Source organism: Mirounga leonina, unplaced genomic scaffold (assembly GCF_011800145.1).
Source record: "Mirounga leonina isolate KUSES-001 unplaced genomic scaffold, KU_Mleo_1.0 Mir_125, whole genome shotgun sequence".
NCBI lineage: Eukaryota > Metazoa > Chordata > Mammalia > Carnivora > Phocidae > Mirounga > Mirounga leonina.
The window spans coordinates 51,955,223-51,978,704 of NW_023270305.1; the positions used below are offsets into that span (position 1 = coordinate 51,955,223).

At 42.9% G+C, this 23,482-nt stretch overlaps 1 long non-coding RNA gene across 1 annotated transcript in view; it reads left to right on the forward strand.

Annotated features, from left to right (window-relative positions):
- LOC118008080 overlaps nucleotides 1–23,482 on the forward strand; it is a 171,489-nt gene that overhangs the window by 122,458 nt on the left and 25,549 nt on the right. The window lies entirely within an intron of this gene.

A 23,482-nucleotide genomic window follows, 5' to 3' on the forward strand; every position in this document is an offset into this window, starting at 1 on the left:
TAAATATACTTAATGCTGCAGAGGTGTACACTTAAAAATAGTTAAGATGGTAAATTTTAAATGTATATTTTACCCCAATAAAAAAAAAGTAAAAAAAAAAAAAAATGACTTATGTACATACCATTTAGCCCAACAATGTAACTAGAAATTTATCCTATTGGTATTCACATATGTGGAAAATGATGTGTCTTCAAGAATGTTAATTAACAATATATATTAACAAAAGATTAGACACAAGTGTCCATCGGATGGAGACTAGTAAAATAAATTATGGTCCACTATACAATGGAATACTATGTAGCCTCTAGAAAGGAAGAGGAAGATGTTTATACTGATAGGGAAAGATTGCCATGATATATTGTAAAGTGAAATGGGCTAGCAGCTGTGTCAAAAAACAGGTGGTGGGAAGTTAGGGGATAGAGGGAAGGGAAGAAAATATATGCATATTTACTTGTATACTTACAGACCATAAACTATAGACTGATAGTTTCTGAAAACACAAGAAATTTAAAAAAAAATTTTTTTAAATAATTTCTACACCCAACATGGGGCTTGAACACACAATCCCAAGATCAAGAGTCACATGCTCTTCCAACTGAGCCCCCCAGGTGCCCCTGAAAACACAAGAAACTTATCATTGTTTGCTTCTGAGATAGAGAACTGCTGGCTGGGGTCAGGGGATGAAGACTGTCATACCTTCTGAATTTTAAAGATTTGTGAATTCAGGAAACTAAATAAAAATTAAAACTTCTATTTTTTTAATCTACTCAGAGAATTAATAACTGGTGGAGGTCACAAGAAATCTGGCACTAGATGGGCCCCAATACAGCATCTAAAACATTTGCTAAGTTCATGACAAGACTCTGTGTGTCTTACTTATTCACTGTTGTATGCCCAAAGATAGAGTTCTAGAACCCTCAATGGTACACAGTAAAGCACTTTAGAGAATGCTTGTTAAGTGAATGAATGAATGAGTGAACAGATAGCTGGTGTTAACTACTTGTTTTTATAGTTCAACATGAAGTAGGCTTTACAACCTTACAAGTTCAGACACTTTTAGAGTCAATAAAATCTTTCTCATGTTTAACAAAGGCCCATTTCATCTTCTTCCATCCTTGGTAGAAATGACCAAAAATTGTCATTTAAGAATCTCATTTTAAGTTTCTAAATGCTTGAAGTCATTTTGATCCCTTTATCCCCTTAGCCTTTACTTTTACCATTTCAACAGCCCCAACTTTTAACCTTCTCTCAAATACTTGTTCAATTATTTTGGCTTTTCTGAGCTCTCCACATCTTTCTTTGCAGATCTTCAATTGGTTCATGATATTTTAGTAAGGCTCAGACCTACCAAATATTGTGGAAGGATTGTTGACAAGGTTTTCACATTCCCTTCCATTAACACTTTCCTGTGTTAGCTTTTGAAAGAAAATCTTTTTCTTTCCAGAGGCAGCATGGAGTTGAGAAAAGAGAGCCAAGTTTCACATTAGGAGACCTAACTTCTGAATCTCCACCTTCACCATTTACCGGCTGAGTAGCCTTTCAATCATTTATTCAGCATATATTTGTTGAGGGTGCCTGGGTGGTTCAGTCGGTTAAGCATCTGCCTTTGGCTCAGGTCATGATCCCAGGGTCCTGGAATCAAGTCCCACATCGGGCTCTCTGCTCAGTGGGGAGTCTGCTTCTCCCTCTACCCTTCCCCCCTGCTCATGATCTCTCTCTCTCTCTCAAATAAATAAATAAAATCTTTAAAAAAAAACAAACATATTTGTTGAGCTTGCTCTGTGCCAGGTACTCTTTGGGCACTGAGGATAGAGCAGTGATCAAACAAAAGTCCCTACTCATGGAATTTACCTTCCAGTGGGGAGAGACCACCAGTAAACAAAGTGAATAAGTAAAATATATGTCATCACCATAGATGGTGATAAGTGCTATAAAGAAAAATAAAGAAGGAAAGGAGGATAGGGAGTGTGGAGGGGCAGGGGGTGCAATTTTAAGTAGAGTCAATAACAGTTTTCTTGACAAGGCCAACCTGAGAAAGTGATAATTGAGTCAAGACACTAATGAATGTGAGAGAGTGAGTTATGTGGATTTCTGGGGATAGAGGGAGCAGTGCATGCAAAGGCTCTGGGGTTGCAAGTGGGCTTGCTGAGGAAGAGCAAGGAACTAAAGTGAACGGGAGAGCAGAGGAGTTCAGAAAGAGAGGAGGCTGTGAGGGGCTGGACAGCAACCTGTGACTGAGTGAATTAATTCCTGGCAGCTGTAACAACTTCTTATTCTCTGAGGTCCAAATAAAGTAATGTACTTGAAAAGTGCCTGCCACAGAATTTGACTGGATCAGGTGGAAATAAGCTTAATTGTCTGCAGGTCTTTGCAGCTGTTTTTCGGGTTGGCGGATCATTTTTTTCCTAATGGTTTATTCCCTGTGATGAGAGAGATGTCTGTGTTCTGAAACATTTTCATGGAAACAAAAAACCATGTGGCTAGTGTCAATTAAGGTGTTGGCCCATATCCCAGAGTTGATGTTTTTTATATCTAAGAGATATCTGCAGCTTACAAACCCACTCAACTGTGGCAGAGAGAATGGTGAAGAAGTAAGAGGGGAACAGGGGCCTAAGGTCTCTGGGGAATGACACAGACCAATGTAGTTGATTCAGCAGAACATTTAGTCAATGAATCTATCTGACAGATTAATTCTCTGCAATGTGGCCTGAACACTTTATCTAAGACCAGAGTTTCCAGACTACAATATTACCTAACCAAAATGGGTTTTTCTCTACTAGTCTTTCTATTTACTGAGAGCTCAAGATTTTAGTTAAGAAGGATAGTGGCAACCTGGCCCTTCAGCAGCCAATCATGAGACATTTGTCTGAGAACAAAGGCAAAAGGAAACCTATGGAAGAACCTGTCTCCAGTTTCAGATTCTAGAGGGCACAACTATTTTCAATTGCTTCCTCCAGAAGCCCTTGCTTTCTGGCCTGTAGAATAGCCCTGCTGTTCTATCAGCAGATAGAAACCTGGGTGGATTGAATTAATTTTGTTATCGTCAATCCATCAATCTCGGGTCTGTTAAATATTAATGCATCAGGCCAAGATGACCTCAGGTTCTCCAAGACGTATCCAGGTAACACAGTGCAACTACATCACCAACTAGAACCAACCTAAACACACACACACACACACACACACACAGAGCTATATTGACAGAGCATGAACTAAAATCAGTTATTTTAGGTCAGTAAGATTATTTTATCCTATTTTTCAAAATACTGCTTTTGCAATAAAAAGATGCATATGGGGGGGTACCTGGGTGGCTCAGTCGTTAAGCGTCTGCCTTCGGCTCAGGTCATGATCCTAGGGTCCTGGGATCGAGCCCCGCATCGGGCTCCCCGCTCAGCGGGAAGCCTGCTTCTCTCTCTCCCACTCCCCCCTGCTTGGGTTCCCTCTCTCGCTGTCAGTCTCTCTGTCAAATAAATAAAATCTTTAAAAAAAAAATGCATATGGGGTTTTAGTAAATGTGGATTATCAAGAAGCCTGTGCAATTAATTTGTCTTAAGATTCCAAACAACCTATTCTATAAAGGAGATTGATTTTTTTTTTTAAGTTTGTGCATTGTTATAATATATAGCCATTAAAATATGTGTAGAAGACTAGTGACTGACCCAGAGAATGTTCAGGATATATTATGAAGTGAAAAAACGACTACCATACAATGCCATTAAATACATATTTTTATGTGTAAGGACAGTGTATGTATGAAAATGACATATATATTGAGTTTTACCTTTTTTAAAAAAAATATTTTATTTATTTATTTGACAGAGAGAGAGATAGCGAGAGCAGGAACACAAGCAGGGGGAGTGGGAGAGGGAGAAGCAGGCCTCCTGCAGAGTGAGGAGCCCGATGCGGGGCTCGCTCCCAGGACCCTGGGATCATGACCCGAGCCGAAGGCAGACGCTCAACGACTAAGCCACCCAGGCACCCAAGTGTTTACCTTTAGATGATGAAATTACAGGTGGTTTTAATTGTCTGTGCTGATCTATATTTTCAACACTTTCCGTAATGGACATGTATCACTTCTGTAAACAAAAATTATTTCAATTTTGTGTTAATTAAAATGTGGCTGCCTAATATTTCTAAAAATCAAATTCATTTCCAACTAGAAACACAAAGCAATTCAGCTACCCACTTTCCCTCCTTCCAAAAATGGCTTGAGAAGAGCACACAGCCATGAAGATTTGTGCCACCGCAATTTTGTACTGGCAGTGAGCACCTTCTCTGCGCTAGGCGTCTTTGTCGGCGCTCTCCTGCATCTCCTCACCTAATCTGCACAACCACCCCACAGAGAAGGTCTCGTTAGAAAGCCCATTTTAGAGATGGGGAAACTGAAGAGCAGGGAAGATAAATAAATCGCCCAAGACCACAAAATTAGGAAGAGGCACAGACCCAGGCAGTGTGTTCCAAAGCCTGAGTCCTCACCATTGCTGGACACCTCACCCCAATCTCTGCATCCAGGCAGCCTGGCCACCTCACCTATGATGCTCAACAAGCTATGGCAAGCTCTAGCTCTCTCCTCAAAACCTCTGCTTCCCACTTGCCTTCTCACTCTTAGCAGCTGAACTGATTTCAGAGAAAAGGAGAATCCATTTAGTTTTGTGCATCCTTCCCTAACTTATCTATTCTTTCTCAAAGGGAGCAACCCGATATGATTGCAATATCTGGGACATGTGTACACTTAATAAATTATTCATTATTTATATCTGAAATTCAAATGTAACTGAGTGTCCTGTGTTTTGGACAACCCTACCAAAAGAAGATTTTCAGCTATCTTTACACACCAAAACAGTCTTAATTCCTCATTCACCTCCAAAAACCAATCACTGAGCCAAGAGATGCCTGTCATGCTTACAAACCCATTTCTCCTCCCAAGGAAAACTGTGACAACAAAACCCCATCTCCTGTTGCCCTTGACAGTCCTGTTTGAATTTGTCAGAATCTGGCCTCCACAGCTGATTGAAGACTAGCCTAAGGGGTCACTAAAACCTCTACCTCTGAGCACATCCACTATTCTGGCCAAATTCTAGTTGTCCCTCCCACACCCTCAGACTGTGGCAGTTTCAATACACTAGGAGACCCCTGGTCATGGGAGACCCAACACCCATCACCCTTGCTTACTATGTCAGATGCAGCCTCTGCCTGACTCAGCACCTCTCCTTCATCACCCTGATGCTCATAGCCCCAGGAAAAACGAACTTTGTCCTGGGCTTGCTACCATTGTCAGTGAGGTGAGGGAAGGTACAACCACACAGGAAAGGACTAGGGCATGGTAGATATTCCTGGAAAAATAGGGTTCATCCCACACCTTAGGGAAAACAGTATTATACTTGGTTTCCACATCTATCTTTCCTGTTCTATACATTCCTTGAGAGCAGGAGCTATAACTTTTTTTTTTTAAGATTTACTTATTTATTTGAGAGAGAGCATGCATGGTGGGAGTGTGTGCGAGTGCAGGGAGGGGCAGAGGGAGAGGGAAAGAATCCCAAGTAGACTTCCTGCTGAGCACAGAGACTGACCTGGGGCTTGATCTCACGACCCTGAGATCATGAGATGAGCCAAACCAAGAGTCCATTGCCTAACCAACTGAGCAACCTAGGCGTCCCAGGAGCTATAACTTTTATATTCCTATGCTGAGAATGAGCCTGGATAGTTTTACCAGGAATAAATAAATGAACCAATAAATAAAACAGACTACAACAAGGAATAACTAAGCAAACTGTGACACCTTAGCTTTGTGAAATACTACATATATACTTAAAATAAGAAATATATATACTAAATACATAGAAATGTGAGGGTGAAACCAACTAAACTCAGAAAATAGAACATAAAATCATTTGTACTGTGATTATAACTATGCTAAAATTTACGTACAGGGGCATCTGGGTGGCTCAGTCAGTTAAGCATCTGCCTTCGGCTCAGGTCATGATCCCAGGGCTCAGGTCATCAAGCCCCAAGTTGGGCTCTCTGCTCAGCCGGGGTTTGCTTCTTCTTGTCCCTCTATGATGTCTCTTGCTTTCGTGCTCTCTCAAATAAATAAAATCTTTTAAAAAATTAAAAATTAAAAAATTAAAAAAATTTAAAAGTACAATCTACATACAGACCACAATCAAGACTGGCAGAACTTGGAGTTGTAAATAGTTTCAAAACTAGTACTCAGTAGGGGATTTTTCTATATATATTTGCTCAATTTCAAAATAAATATTTTCTTACAGCTGAGAATCAAGAGGGACCTCAGCCTCTGAAGCACTGGAATAAATAAATCCACAGGTCTCAGAATTTGAGCTCCTATTAAAATTGGCTCAAGCTAAGATTTTCCTTTTCAGAGGGTACTGTTTGCTTTCATGCTGTCCATACATCAATGTGATAGAAACAGTATCTATTCAACACAAATTAAAGGGTATATCTAGCCATGAATTGGTTGGTTTGACCAGTAAAGACCAAAAACATGTATTTTCCTTCTACCAGATAATCCCTCATTTTATATTTGAATTTAGACTATATTTAAGCAGTTAGCTTAGTTCAATAACTATAGGCCCATAGATCCATGTGAATCATTCTCAAGACTATGTTTTCATCATGATCCTTCCCCAAAGCCTTCACTCCTGATTGCCCAATCCAAATTGCTCAACCCAGCGGACTCCTGCAGCAGCTGATTCCAATCTGCCCTGACAATCCTATCTTTCACTAAGCTTTTCTGCTCTAACTAAATTTGCCTCTGGTATTTTACTCATAGAAGTGCCTAAATCAAGCCCTACTTTCTTTGTAAACTCCTCTGCCCTTCCCTATCAGAAGAGACTTTTGGATCTCTCCTCCAAATTTCTCTGAATAGCATTTACTTTTGTATCTTCCTTCAGCCCTTACCATTCTTCTGGTTTGTGTTGTTAATATCCTTTGTGTGTGTTCATTTTGATAAGGAAAATCTGTGTCCTAAGATGGCCGACCAAGCCTGTGAGGGAGTCCCAGTCCTTGCCCCAGGGCTCTTCCGGGTTCTTCTCCCTGCCCCACTTTGCACACGCCAAGTATGCGGAAGTAGAAGTGTATAAATTGCCCCCTTTGTTTGCGATCGGGGCTCAGACTTTTGGAGACCACTCTCTTGTGAGCCCGCCGGCGTTAAATAAACCTCCTATCTTCCAAGATCTCTGAGTGCCGCTTGGCTCTCAGTTCAGGTTCTGTAACATTTGGTTCCCTGACCAGGAAACCCAACCGCGCTGGCCCATTGTTGCCACCAGTTTGGAGGGATCCTAATGGAGAAGGTGCGCCCTGCCTAATTTTCGGCAGTCTCCCGCCCTGGTTGCCTCGGGCTGGCCCTGCTCCACTGTTCCTGCTGGACTCGAGGAGACTTGGCAGGTGAGGACCTGGTCCCAACTTCGGATTCCGGTAAAGCCTGGGGCCCCAGGACCCAGACAGGCCCACCCCCATTGGAGTGGAAGGGGAGCCTGATCACCTCCCAGAGACCTCTTAGAGGTCTCACAGGTAGGGATTCCCAGGGAGGGAATGTGATAACTTCTGGAGTGTGAATGTGTGAGTGAATGTGCCGTCCGACCTGGCTTGCTCAAGCGGACTGATTCTGTGACTCCAAGGTTGGCACCCTTAAAGTCCCCAGAAGCCTAGAGTCTGAGTGGGCCCGTCTGCTATTCCGTGGTGAACAGCATATGGTCTGTGGCAGCATCAGAATAGTTTCCGATCGTTAAGTCACAAAGCTGAGACTGCTATGGCTAAGCCTCACCTAAGCTCCTTCGGGACACGGCCAGACGGGCATCTGATTGGTCTCCTCATCTCAGCCCTTTGTCTGTCTCTGCACCACCACACATGGGGACATCACCATGGGGTCAGGGCAGAGTAAACCTACAGTTCTAGAGACCATGATCAAAAATTTCGAGAAGGTCTGGCCAAAGTGCCTAAGCCCAGTCGTGTGTGAAATGCTTCAGAACACTTGATGGAGACAAAGTGGAGCAACCAAAATTGAGATCATGAGACAAGCCTGGGGGTCTGGAATTTGCGGAGGTCGGAGGACCTGGGAGTCAAGTCGGCCTTCTCTAACAAGGCAAGATCTCCAGCTATTTAGGTTCTTTAGCTTCACAGAGCACCATTCCCTGTCGTCTCTGGGTGGTGGAAGGTTGGGGCGAGCATCCCCCAGGTATGGGACAGGTCTCAGGTAGAGAGAGGCAGGGGACATTGGCTCTTCTGGAGAGGAGAAATGAAAACAGAGAAGAAGTCAGATCAAAAGCCAAGCTACTACACTGTTCAAAGGCAGTTTCCGGTTGTCTGTCTGGGGGTAGGGCTGACATTGGCGATTTAAACAAGATAACCCAGGCGATACAGATCCTGCTGGTCCACCGGCCGCACTCTGAACAGCAAGGCTTAGACTTTGTTTCCAAACCTGCTTTATAAGAGTCACCTGGGAGGACCTTGTTAAAACAACTATTTGGGGGATGGGGTAGCCAGGTGATGGGTATTACGGAGGGCACGTGTTGTGATGAGCACTGGGTGTAATATTATCTGGCCTATGCAAACCCACTGAATCAAAATGGGTGGGATGGGGGGAAAATTCCAGAAGCTGTGTGTTTAAAAAGCAACCCCTGGGGGCACCTAAGTGGCTCAGAAAAAAACCTCTCAGACTTGGGATATCGAGCCTTATGAAAGAAGGCACAAATCTGCCAACAACAGGTCTGATACCTTGGTTTTCTCCTCACCCAAGGGAAAAGAGAACTAGGGCTGGAGAAGAAAAGGATCATCCTCTCCCTGCAACAGCCCCAGACAAAAAGGGGCCTACAAGAATTCCTGGGGGCTGCAGGATTCTGCCACATCTGGATCGCTGGGTTCTCGGCAATAGCAAGACCCCTTTATGATCTCTTAGGGGGACCAGATCGAGAACCCCCTGCCTGGACTGAAAAGGAAAAAATAGCACTTGGGGTACTCACCCAGACTGTTGGACCCTGGCAATGGCCAGTTGCTTACCTGTCAAAGAAGCTGGACCCTGTGGCAGTGGGATGGCCCCCATGCCTCAGGGCACTGGCAGCCACAGTCCTACTCATCAAGGAGGCGGGCAAACTTATCCTGGGGCAAGAAACATCCCCGGAAGAAGTCCCTCCCCCCAGTTACACTAAAAAGGAAAAGGAATGGGCCATGGCTGAGGGGGCCACCCTGACTGAAAAGGGATGGTGGATGATGCCAGACAGGCGCATCTTTGTTCCAACAGCAACTGGAGGGCATCTAGTCAAGGAAGACAACTGACTCACTCATCTGGGAAAAACTGCATTAGAGGCCTTCTCAAGGCATCAGTCAGCTGCCAGCACTATGCCGAGCAATGGGTGAACCAATGCATAACATATGCTAAAAATAATGCTCGGTCTGCCCACGGTCCCCACCAGGTGTCCAGAGGATGGGAGCAACCCCCTTCGAAGATCTAGAGGTAGACTTCACAGACGTGCAGCCGAGCAGGGTTTTTAAATATCTCCTAGTAATAGCATGCACATACTCTGGGTGGGTCGAAGCCTTCCCGACCAGGACGGAGCAAAGCCAGAAAGTAGTTAAAGTCCTCCTGTGGGAGATCGTGCCCCAGTTCGGCCTGCCTTTAACAATCCATAGTGACAATGGACGGGCATTTGTGGCAGACATTGTACAGGTCTTGACCAAATCTCTCAACATCACCTGGAGACTCCATACCGCTTACCGGCCCTAGAGTTCAGGGAAAGGGGTTTTTGGGAGACTGTGGAGTCAGGATGAACCCTGGCAAGTTGAGAACCCTATGTGAATTGGAATGGCCCACCTTTGATGTCGGGTGGCCTTCAGAAGGGATATTGGATGTCCCAAGGATTCATCGAGTATGGCGAGTCATAACAGGAGAACCAGGACATGCTGACCAGTTTTTGTACATTGACTCCTGGCTAGGAATTGCCCAGACCCTTCCTGCCCCCCCACCCCGGGTGCGATTCGCTTGCAATAGGCAGGGACAGGCCAGGGTCTTAATCGCCTCATCCAAGTGACCTACAGAAAATCAGCAAAAGCCCCAGTCTCCACAAATCCTAGTCACAGATCCCTAGAACAAACGGAACCTGCCCCTACTGTACATACCCCCAAGACCGTCTACACCTGGCCCTTCAGCTCCAGACACTCCATCACCATCGGTTTTACCAGTGCCCCCAGGCCCAAAGGATCCACTCTCTCCAGGACCAGCAGCCAGGCTGCACCCCAGGCCAGGCGCAAGCGCCCTCCAAATGCCAGTATGAGAGACATGGAACCCGGAGGCATGATGAAGATGGGACGGTCCAACCCGGCCGTTCCATGATGTATTATCAGCCCTTCACCACCGACCTCCTCAACTGGAAACATAACTGTGGCAGTTCTCTGAGCTGTTTGACTTTACCTTCCTGGAAGAGGTGGCATATAATCCTAGAAAAGGGTATGGGGTATGTGCAAAGCCACCCCTAGCAGAGCCAAAGGTTGTCTGGTTGCAGACATCCATCCTACTCTGAGAAACCACAGGCCATGGTAGACCTCATAGAATCCCTCTTCCAAACTCATCAGCCAACCTGGGAAGGCTGCCAACGGTTACTCTGCACCCTGTTTAACACAGAGGTAAGGAGGAGAATAATGAAAGGTGCACAAGCAGTACCTGGAACAGCACGCACCCGCGGGAGTCATCAACCCTGCTGCCTGGGCTAATACGGCCGCACCCAAAGAGCACCCAGCATGGGACTTCACCACAACCGAGGGATAGGCCCACATCTGCTGGTACCAGGAGGCCCTCCTCCAGGGAATCCAGGCAGGAGCTAAGAAACCCCTGAACATGACTAAGGTATCCTCGGTCACTCAACAACCAGGGGAGTCCCCTGGGGACTACTACGAAAGACTGTGAAGCCTACAGGATATATACTCCATTTGACCCCGAGGGACAGGAAAGCCAACAGATGGTAAACACCTCCTTCATGGCTCAAGCCACTCCAGACATCAGAAAGAAACCAGAAACTAGAGGGTTTTGCCAGAATGAACATCACCCAACTAATATAGATTGCCAATAAGGTCTACATGAACAGGGAGGTCTCAGCTGAATGGGAAGCCGACAAAAAGATGAAAAAGAAAGTCAGCCTCCTTGCCGCCACCCTGAAAGAAAAGGACAACACAAAGATGGGGAGACCCCAACCACCAAAATGGGGGAAGCCCAGAACCCCCTTGGCAAGGGATCGATGTGCCTACTGTAAAGAGAAAGGGCATTGGAAAAATGAATGCCCAGCCGCTACAAGGAAGAACCCCGAGAGGAGGACCTCATAGGCCTTGTGGGAATGGACTCAGACTGAGGGGGACCGGACTCTTTCCTCCTTGGCCCCATGAGCCCACAGTCAGAATGAAGGTGGGGGGCCAACCAGTGAGTTTTATGGTTGATACTGGGGCCGAGCACTCTGTTGTCACCTCCCCAGTGGCCCCTTTCAGCAAAAGGACTGTGACCATCCTTGGGGCCACTGGGACGCAGGCAATAACAACAGCCCTTTTGCCAGGCTTGCCAGTGGGAACTTGGGGGTCACAAGGTCCAACATGAATTCTTTTTTCTGCCTGATTGCCCCATCCCTCTCCTGGGCCAAGACATACTCTCTGAGCTTAGGGCTCAGATCACCTTTGAGCCCACTGGACACACTAGCCTCCAATTAACCCAAGGCAAGAGGAGACAGGGTCTCTGAACAGTAGAGTGAATGAATCACACCCTCAAGGGAACCTTAGCAAAGTTTTGTCAGGAGACTAACTTCCATGGACGGATCTGCTACTCCTAGCTCTCCTGCATGCTCGCTGCACGCCCGGGACATCAGGTTTCTCCCCATTCGAACTTACAACAGGTTGGAGATAAAGGGATAAAGGAGCAGTTTCAGGCCCTGGGGGCCACCCTAAATAAATTACAAAAGTACACCTTTGAGAGGGCCCCATTCTCCTTAGGGTCTCAGGTACAGTCCTTCCAGACGGGACTCACTTTGGGTCAAAGATTGGAAGAAAGAAGAAAACTCATCATTCGGACGAGGAACTGTACCAGTGGAGAGTCCAGCCAGACTTCACGAACCTTCCAGCTTCACCTTCGATGAGACTCCCACTGACTGATGGGCACCTGCTAACCGTGGTCCCTGGCTCTCATCAGTGTGATTTCCCTCATCTTGGGAGTCAGACTCTACACTGTTGCCCCTCCTGACTGGACTTTCGCCCAGGGGCTTCTACCTAAGGTCATAGATCCCACTTTTACTGGCCCTCTGCTCTCTACTCCTAAGCGCATTTCACCATGGTTTTCCTGGCTCCAGTCAGTCCTGGTCTTCTGCTACCTGGTGTGCTGTTAAGTTTATGATTAAGTCCATGTTTGCCCCAAGACTTGCAGTCAACCCTCAAACAGAATGATGCCCTCTAAACTAGGTGTTTAAAGGGACATCAAAGGGGAGGATTATAAGGAAAATCTGTGTCCTAAGATGGCCGACTGAGCCAGGAAGAGAGTCCCAGTCCTTGCCCCAGGGCTCTTCCGGGTTCTCCCTGCCCTGCTTCTCACCAAAAGTGCCAAGTATGTGGAAGTAGAAGTGTATAAATTGCCCCCTTTGTTTGTGCTTAGGGCTCAGACCTTTGGAGATCACACTCCTCTGAGCCCGCCAGCATTAAATAAACCTCCTATCCTCCAAGATCTCTGAGTGCCACTTGGCTCTTGCGTTGGGCGATCCAGTCCAGGTTTCGTAACAATTTGGTCTTCCAAAGTAGACAGTGTCATCACTGAAGGCAGAATGAGCCAGCAAAATGATCTTCACAAGGTGGGTCAGTGGTCCACTGGAAAGGTAGAGAAATTCAATTATGTACATTCCCATAACCCAAGTGGCACCTTACAGTTTTTGAAAATAATGCTGTGCTCAATGTCTACAAGACTGAATCATGCTAACCAAAAGCTCAAGAAATTTGTGATAAGCCAGCTTCCTATTTTGCAGTGGGAGTGGCCATTTGAGTAGGCTTTTTCCCTTCGATGAAAACCCAATTATAGATGAGAAAGTACCTGGTAAGCAGAGACAAAATTGGCTCTATAACCATGTATTAGTTTTCTATTACTGCTGCAATAAATTACCACAACTTAGTGGCTAACAACAACACAAATTTACTATTTTATGTTTCTGTAGGTTCAAAGTCTAACACAGGTCTCATTGGACTAAAATCAAGATGTTGGCAGGGTTCTAGCCCCTTTGTATTTTTATTTTTATTTTTTTTTTAAAGATTTTGTTTGTTTATTTGACAGAGAGATACACAGCCAAAGAGGGAACACAAGCAGGGGGAGTGGGAGAGGGAGAAGCAGGCTTCCCGCGGAGCAGGGAGCCCAATGCGGGGCTCGATCCCAGGACTCTGGGATCATGACCTGAACCGAAGGCAGACGCTCAACGACTGAGCCACCCAGGCGCCCGTATCCCCCTTTTAAAATTAAGGATTTATTTATTTATTTTAGAGAGATTGAGAGAGAAAGAGAGAGAGAGTGTAAGTGGGGGGAGGGGCAGAGTGAGAGGGAGACAAGCAGACTCCCTGCTTAGCAAGGATCCTGACCCAGGGCTTGATCCCAGGATCCTGAAATCATTACCTGGACCAAAACCAAGAGTTGGATGCTTAACTGACTGAGTGACCCAGGTGCCCCTGGGTTCTATCCCTTTTTGCAGATGATAGGGGAGAATCTGTTTCTTTGACTTTCCAGCTTTTAGAGGTGTCTACATTCTCTTGGTTAATGCCCCCCTTCCTCCATCTTCAAAGCCTGCAATGTCATGTTGCTGATTTCTTCACACCTCCCCCCTCCCACTTTTAAAAATTTGTGATTAAATTGGACTCACCCAAATAATCCAGAGTAATCCCCCATCTCAAGGTTTGTTTGTTTGTTTGTTTTAAGAATTATTTATTTGGGGGCACCTGGGTGGCTCAGTCATTAAGCACCTGCCTTCGGCTCAGGTCGTGATCCCAGGGTCCTGGGATCGAGTCCCGCATCGGGCTCCCTGCTCTGTGGGGAGTCTGCTTCTCCTTCTCCCACCCCCCTGCTTGTGTTCCCTCTCTCGCTGTTTCTCTCTGTCAAATAAATAAATAAAATTTTAACCAAAAAAAAAGATTTTATTTATTTGAGAGAGAGAGCATGAGCAGGAGGCAGAGGAGTGGGGAGAGAAGCAGACCCCCCACTGATCAGGGAGCCCAACTCAGGACCCGATCCCAGGATCCCGAGATCATGACTCAAGCCAAAGGCAGACGCTTAACTGCCTAACTGACTGATCCACCCAGGTGCCCCATCCCCATCTCAGGGTTCTTAATCACATCTGTAAAGTCTCTTTGCCCTGTAAATGAACAAATCTACATATTCTGGAGTTTAGGACATGGACATCTTTGGGAGGCAATTATTCTGTCTACCACTGTCAAATTTCCAAAAGATATTCATGTGAAATTTATGTATTAGATATGAATTTTAGCACATGTAAAATACAAAAAAATATTACTTTTATTCCCAAATTTTGACTCCCCTTAGACTAAGGTGATGAGAAATCAATTAATAATCATTGTTGATTGCACTTGAAATGCCAGAAAATCTTGATCTCAAGCCATGTGGTCACCCAACGTACAATAGCACTCGTTCTGTGGGGTATGGGCATTTTTGCCCAAGTAGGACATCTTGGGGTCCCATCATCCTAAATGCCCCAATCCACTGAGGTATGACCCTTCCCTGGGCCCCCAAAGTAGTAATGAAGTTCATAGTATTCCAGAACCCTTCCTTTTTTTTACCCCAGGCAGGTACCTCTCTCTTCCCTCCTTTTCACTGGGGTTACACTTTAACAAAAAACCTGAAGAGCACTTGGCTTTAAACTGCTTTTGGTTTTCTCTCTTGCAAAAATTTCCAGGAAAAGAATTCTAAAAGACCTAGAAACAAAGGACCTCTGTAGAGTGGGGTGGGGTGAGGATGCGTGGGCACTGAGAAATAATATAGTGAGCAAAACACATTGCTACAATTAATAAATTAACATCTCAAAAAAATATCCTGTTTCATAAATATAGCCTACTGTTTCATCTTCTACCAGAATCTGCTTCATTTTAGATAATTTCTTTCACTTCATCTTCTTTATAAATAGTTCTGCAGAGGCACTGGTAAATTCTGACTCAGAGTCTTTTTTTTTTTTAATCAAGGTATAATTGACATATAGCATATTAGTTTCAGGTGTATGAACATAATGATTCAATATTTGTATATACTGTGAAATAATCACCACAGTGAGTCTAGTTACCAACCATCACCATACAAAACTACAAAAATTTTTTTCTTGTGATAAGAACTTTTATGATTTACTTTCTTGGCAACTGTCAAGTATGCACTACAGTATTATTAACTTATGGTCACCATGCTGTACATCACAACCCAGGACTTATTTATTTTATAGTCATGGTCTTCTTTTTTTTTTAGGATCTGTATAAGTTATGAAGTTCTGTTTACATATGTCCTTTTCCTGTGAACATTTCTAATAATGTGTTTTATTTTATATTAGCTAGTTGAACCTGGTTGCTCCCATAAGGGATGTGGGGACACTCTCTAATCTATTAGTGAGGTATTTATAAAGCAAAGTTAGGATAGTTTGTTGTATCTGAACATAACCAGTTCTTATTTGTGTATGTGTATGTATGTGTGTTTTGCATATTTATTTTATTTTTAGTTTAGTTTTTTTTTAATGTTTTATTTATTTATTCATGAGAGTCAGAGACAGAGAGAGAGAGAGAGAGAGAGAGGCAGAGGCAGAGGGAGAAGCAGGCTCCCCACCTAGCAGGGAGCCTGATGCGGGACTCGATCCCAGGACCCTGGGATCATGACCTGAGCCGAAGGCAGATGCTTAACCATCTGAGCCACCCAGGCGCCCTTATTTTTAGTTTTATAAGTTGTGGTAGCATATACATAACATAAAAGTTACCACTTTAACAATTTTAGAGTATGCAATTCAGTAGCATTAAGTTTTATGTTGTGCAACTATCATCACTATCTAGTTGCAGAACTTTCTCATCACCCCAAATGGAAACCCTATACCCATTAGTCACTTGCCCACCAATCCTTTACAGAGTTTTATGTTAATTTTTTCAGTTGATATAATACACTCACAAACAATACTAAATGCATAAGCAATATAAAATGTATGGATAAAAAGCTCTTTCCCACCCTATCTTATCAGTTTCTCTGGAGTATGCTTCTAGGGTTTCTTTATACACATATAAGCAAATTTTCTCTCATTTTTACAGAGAATATACCATTCCATAAACAGTTCTATACCTTGCTTTTTCCTTTTTTTTTTTTTTTAAGATTTTATTTATTTGAGGGCGCCTGGGTGGCTCAGTTGGTTAAGCGACTGCCTTCGGCTCAGGTCATGATCCTGGAGTCCCGGGATCGAGTCCCGCATCGGGCTCCCTGCTCGGCAGGGAGTCTGCTTCTCCCTCTGACCCTCCTCCCTCTCATGCTCTCTCTCATTCTCTCTGTCTCAAATAAATAAATAAAATCTTAAAAAAAAAAAAGAATTAAGATTTTATTTATTTGAGAGAGAGAGCATGAGAATGGGGTGAGGGGCAGAGAGAAAAGCAGACTCCCCACTGAGCAGGGAGTCCAACGCAGGGCTCGATCCTGGGATTCCAGGATCATGACCTGAGCCAAAGGCAGACACTTAACCAACTGAGCCATACAGGCGCCCCTCCTTTTTTTTTTTTTTAACTTAAAATACATATCCTTATTAAATTGTTGTAGCAGCTAATATGTAGGTTATCATAAGTCCTGTTTTCCTTGGGATAGTCTCTGTCATGCCTGTTTTCCAGGTGTTTGGATGATAAGATGTATGATTATCATATTTATAATGGAGTCTGTCGCCCACTTTTTACCAAATACAAATAATAAACCATTTGGGGATTGGGTCCATAATTGACTAGTTAATATATATTTGTTGACTGATGTACTATGAATCCCAGGTAATTCCTAAACTAGACTTTGAAAATGACTGTTCCAGTGAAATATATAATGCACAAGTGATCCTTAGTCCATCGTTAATCTTGAAAATTAATTGGGATGGCACACCTGGCTGGCTCAGTCCGAAGAGCATGTGACTCTTGATCTTGGGGTTGTGAGTTAAGCCCCATGTTGGGTGTAGAAATTACTTAAAACCTTAAAAAAAAAAAAAGAACATTAACTGAGATGTATTATTTATCTACCTCTCAGAGAGGCTCCAGAAACAAAGAATAAATTATCAATTACATGTGAAGGTGCTACTTTTTTTTGGAAAGCAAGTTGGCTGTATTTATGACAATATTAAATACAAATACCCTCTGATTTTGGAAATCCTCTGTTAAAAATTTGTTCCACATATATATTTACACAGATACTCAAGCATTGTTAGAGAAACAATCTACATGACAAGCAAGAGGGAACTGGGGGTGCCTGGGTGGCTCAGTCAGTTAAGCGTCCGACCTCAGCTCAGGTCATAATCTCGGGGTCCTGGGATCCAGCCCTGCATCAGCTCCCCACTCAGCAGGCAGTCTGCTTGTACCTTTGCCACTACCCCCCTACTCGTGCTCTCTCTCAAATAAATAAAGTCAAAAAAAAAAAAAAACTTAAAAAAAAAAAGACAGAACTGGTTAAACAATTTATGATACTCAGTGAAATGCTATGTACCCATTAAAAAGAGTGGGGCAAAAAGAGAATGAGAAGACAGGCCACAGATTAGGAGAAGATATTTGCAAAAGACACATCTGATAAGTGATTGTTATCCAAAATACCCAAATAACTCTTAAAAGTCAACAATAAGAAAATAACCCAATTAAAAAATGGGCCAAAGGGGACCCCTGGCTGGTTCCACTGGTGGAGCATGCAACTCTTGATCTCAGCGTTGTGAGTTCAAGCCCCATGATGGGTGTAGAGATTACTTAAATATAAAAATCTTAAAAAAACAAACAAACAAAAAATGAGCCAAGACTAGAACAGATCCCTCACCAAAGAAGATATATGGACAGCAAGTAAACATATGAAAAGATTTCCAACGTCATATGTCATTAGGGAACTACAAATTAAAACAACAAAACATCACTACACACCTATTGGAATGGCCAAAATCCAAAACACAGACAACACCAAATGCTAAGGAGGATGTGGAGCAACAGGAACTCTCATTCATTGCTGATGGAAATGCAAAAAGATACAGCCATGTTGGAAGAGTTTGGCAGTTTCTTACAAAACAAACATACTCTTAACATATGATCCAGCAATCACACTGCTTGGTATATACTCACATGAGATGAAAATTTATGTCTACACAAAAAACCTGCACATGGATGTTTATAGCAGCTTAATTCATAATTGCCCAAACTGGGAAGCAACCAAGATGCCCTTCAGCAGAGGAAGGGAAAAATAAATTGTGGTATATCCAGACCATGGAAGATTATTCAGTACTTAAAAAAAAGGAAAAAAGAGCTATCAGACAATGAAAAGACATGGAGGAGCCTTAAATTCCAACACTGAGTGATTCTAGTGATTCTGGAAAATGCAAAACTATGGAAACAGTAGAAAGATCCGTGGTTGGCAGGGGTTGGGGGAGGGAGAGTGGATAGGAAGGATGAGTAGACAGAGCACAGAGGATTTTTAGGACAGTGAAACTGTTCTGTATGATACTGTAATTGTGGGTACACGTCATTAGACATTTGTCAAAACTCATATACAACCACCAAGGGTGGACCCTAATGTAAACAATGGACTTTAGATGATAATAATATATCAATATAAGTTCATTGTTTGTAACAAATGTATTAGTGTGTTGTGGGATGTTGATCATCTGGGAGGCTGTGGGATATGGGGAGAGGGAATGTATGAGAACTCTATTTTCTGCTCAGTTTTGCTGTGGACCTAAAACTGCTCTAAAAAAATACAGCTTATCCATTAAAAAAACTTTTTTTTGAGTGTGGCACACTGGTAAGAGTTATCCTACTCAAGATACAGTGTTGGGTGAATAAATGAAGTTCAGACCATGCTTTTTGATCCTGTTTTGTGTAGGAGAAATATATAGAGAGAGAAATGGGTAGGCTTAAATAGGCTCAGAACATAGAACATGGAAGGACATAAAAGAATTTGCTAACAGGGGTTTCTTCTGGGGAATGGCTTGGGCAATCAGTTTGGAGTTTTAATATGAACATGTAGTTATGGCTTTTCCATGATTATTTACTTTAGTTATTTAAATAATAAATGATACGTTTTCTTTGCAGAATATTCTAGCAATTCAGGTAGTATAAAAGTGCTCTTGACCTCCCTCCACCCAGTTCCACCCCCCTTCCAACAGATAACCTCTGCTGGCAGTTTATTTGTATCCTTCTTTTTATGATTTTATTTTATTTTATTTTATTTTTTTAAGATTTTATTTATTTATTTATTTGACAGAGAGAGACACGGCTAGAGAGGGAACACAAGCAAGGGGAGTGGGAGAGGTAGAAACAGGCTCCCCGAAGAGCAGGGAGCCTGATGTGGGGCTCAATCCCAGGACCCTGGGACCATGACCTGAGCCGAAGGCAGACGCCTAACGACTGAGCCACCCAGGAGCCCCCTTTTTATGATTTTAAAGGCATATGTAAATCCCTTTGAGCTGCTTGAATCTCTGTGTTTACTATTAGTTGTAAAAGTCCCTAGTGACCACAGAAATACTCCTACAGGGAAAGGGAAGTTTTAAAATAGGGGAAAGACAGTATTTGTCATAAACTAGCCCAGCAGCAGGGAAAACCCCAGGCCTTTTTTAGATCTCTGAGAGCAGAAGGATGGCTTAGGTGACTGGCCAGGAGCTGGGAGCAGACAAAGAAAGGAAACCCAGAACAATAGGGTCCCTCCACCTCTGCTCTTCTGGAGGTGGGGCCACTAGAGTAAGTGTGGAGTTAGCCTTACCAGTGTAATTTAGGGATTAGAAAGCAGCCAGAGTTAGGATTTTAAGTCATTACTTTGAATTCTAAGATAGGATATGCTAGATGAGTGGAAAAGGCTGAGGGTCCAAACTCTGCACTGGTTAAAGAGGGACACGGAATAGAGTGCCATGTCCATTACTTTGCTGCTTTATAGTTGTTACAGGGAATAAGATGATTATATATAGAGAGAACTAGAATCCTGCCATAAAGAAAGTGGCTTTCTGTGTCGTTTTTGGAATATCTGGCAATTTCCCCAAAATATTAATTTATTCTCCTGATCATAAAAAAAAAAAGTTCAGAAGATACGTCTAGAGAGCAGGGAAATTTTTTTTTTTTTAAGAGTTTTTAGCTGATAGGCTCAGAGTAAGCAGTTAAGCTTTTTTTTTTTTTTACTATTTTTTTTTTAAGACTTTATTTATTTGAGAGAGAGAGACACAGCGAGAGAGGGAACACAAGCAGGGGGAGCGGGAGAGGGAGAAGCAGGCTTCCCGCGGAGCAGGGAGCCCGATGTGGGACTCGATCCCAGGACCCAGGGATCATGACCTGAGCCGAAGGCAGACGCTTAACGACTGAGCCACCCAGGCACCCCTGAGAGCAGGGAAATTCTTAATTGGGGTCTCTGATTCAAAAGGAAAAACTTGAGACCAGGACTCAACTCCTGTCCCCCCACCCACAGTGCGATCTCTCACTTACTTGCTCAATGCTTCCTTTGTGTCATCTGTAAAATGAGACTGTTGGTACAAACGATTTCTATCATCCTCCAGCTTGAAAATCTATTAGTTGAACCCACCTAGTTAATATAAGTCTGTCAGACTGAATCATACACTGAAAATGAAGTGTAGAGTTGGATCAATGGTATGGATCATTCTGGAAAAAAAATAAAAATAAATTGGACTGGGGTGCCTGGGTGGCCCAGTCATTAAGAGTCTACCTTCGGTTCAGGTCATGATCCCAGGGTCCTGGGATTGAGCCCCCATCGGGCTCCGCAGGAAGCCTGCTTCTCCCTCTCCCACTCCCCCTGTTTGTGTTCCCTCTCTCGCTGTGTCTCTCTCTGTCCAAAAAAATAAATAAAATCTTTAATAAACAAATAAATAAATTGGACCTCGATTAGATATATTTCTGGCCAAATTGTGTATTCTGATTTATTTTTCTGAGGCTGTGAGACCAGAATCCTACCTGATGGATCAATACAACTTGCTTTTCTCAGCTCTGTTTCACTTAGGTGGGCCCCTCAGGTTTCAAACATGTAAATCCTACAAATGCCAGGCACAGTTTGCTCTATATGCGCTAGAAAAACAAACATGTTATTTCAGCCCTACTACTGACCAGGTCTCACATATAGTGTGTTTACCACCATTTAGCTAACCAGCCCTTCTCAAGTTTTAAAGTGCCTCAGAGTCACCTCAGGACCTTTTAAAATGCAGAGACTGATTCGCTAGTCTGGGGTGAGACTCAGGAGTCTGCATTTCTAACAAGCTCCCAGATGCTGCTAGTCTGTTCTGCACTTGAAGTAGCAAGGGGCTAACCCACTAGCCCCTTTCTGTTTTTTATAATCCATTTTCCAAATGCAAGCTATTCTTGATGAAAAATAACATTCTTTAACTGATAAAACCAATGCTGCTCTCAGTATTTGTCAAATAAAGCCAGAATTAAGGTCATTCCTAAAATAAATGTGTTGGGTCTGGAGGCACAACACTTTGCTAAAAGGATAGGAAACTTAAAAGCGTGTTTCTTTTTCTTCCATTCTATAGATAACTTATACTGTAGCAAAGACTTATTAACGTATATAAATCCCGGGGCGCCTGGGTGGCTCAGTCATTAAGCATCTGCCTTCGGCTCAGGTTATGATCCCAGGGTCCTGGGATTGAGCCCTGCATCGGGCTCCCTGCTCAGTGGGAAGCCTGCTTCTCCCTCTCCTACTCCCCCTGCTTGTGTTCCCTCTCTCACTGTGTCTCTCCCTGTCAAATAAATAAATAAAATCTTGGGAAAAAAAAAAAAAACATATATAAATCCCTTGCTCCAGAAAAAGATTCAAGGCAGTAGGCTGTGAGGATTAATGAAATAACCTATGTGAAAAATCTTAGCCTCATGCCAGTACTTAAAAAAATACCTAACCAAAAGCTATATAACCAAGTAAGGCAAATATAAAGGAACATTTCATAGAGGGGAAATCCTGAATGGTCAATAAATATATGAAAGATGTATAACCTCATCAGTAATCAGAGAACTGAAAATGCAAACCACAATGAGATACCACTTTATGACCTTCAGTTTGGCAAAAGGAAAATATCCATATTGTAGCACATGCTGGTGAGTATGTTATATACTGCTTGTGGAATTTAAGTTGGAGCAATTACTTTGGAAAACAATTCGGCGTTACTTGAGAAAGTTGAAGAATGAGTATCCAATTATCCAATAATTCCAATCATAGTTACAAATCCTAGAGAAATTCTTACACTATACATCAGTAGACATGCACAAGGAAACTCATAATATCACTGTTTATAAAAGCAAAAAATGGAAACAACCCAAATCTCATTCATAGGAGAATGAATAAGTAGTTTTATATTCGTGTGTTGGACATTACATAACAGTGAAAAATGAAGGTGCTACAGTTGTATACATCATCATGGATGAATCTCACAAGCTTAATGTTGGGGGAAAGAAAAGGCAGAGAAAAATACGTGAAATATGAAAAACACGAAATGAAACAGGAATTATTTAAGATGACATATGTGTGTCATAAAACTAAAAGAAACTAAAACAATGTAACTACAAAAATCAGAGTAATGGTTTTATTGGGTTAAGGAAGGGGACATGACTGAAGTTGGGCACTATGAGGCATTTCAAATATATTGACAATGATTGATTTTTAAATGTTGAATGCTGGATACATATATTTTTCTTTGGCAATTCTTTAAACTATACACGTATTTTATATGTACTCATATATATGGTGTAATCCATAACAAAACTTTTAAGAAATATATGTATAGCCATATTATTAAAAATGTGGAAGGAGGGGCGCCTGGGTGGCTTAGTCGGTTAAGCGTCTGCCTTCAGCTCAGGTCATGATCCTAGCGTCCTGGGATAGAGCCCTGCATCGGGCTCCCTGCTCAGCGGGGAGACTGCTTCTCCCCTGCCTGCTGCTCCCCCTGCTTGTGCTGTCTCTCTCTCTGTCAAATAAAATATTTTTTAAAAGTATGGAAAGAATGAAAGAAGAGTAAAAATTGGACCACCATAACTTTTGGTATTATTTTGGAATATTTTCATTTATTCCTTTTTTTAAGTGTTTTTTGTTGTTGTTTTGTTTTGTTTTTGTTTTTCTTTCTTTTTTATTAAGTAATCTCTGCACCCAATGTGGGGGCTCAAACTCACAACTCTGAGATCAAGAGTTGCATGTTCTATCAATGGAGCCAGCCAGGCACCCCATTTATTCTTTTTTCAAGTGTATGTTGAGGCTTTTCCTTCCATCCCCTTTTTGTGTGTATTTTTTATTTTT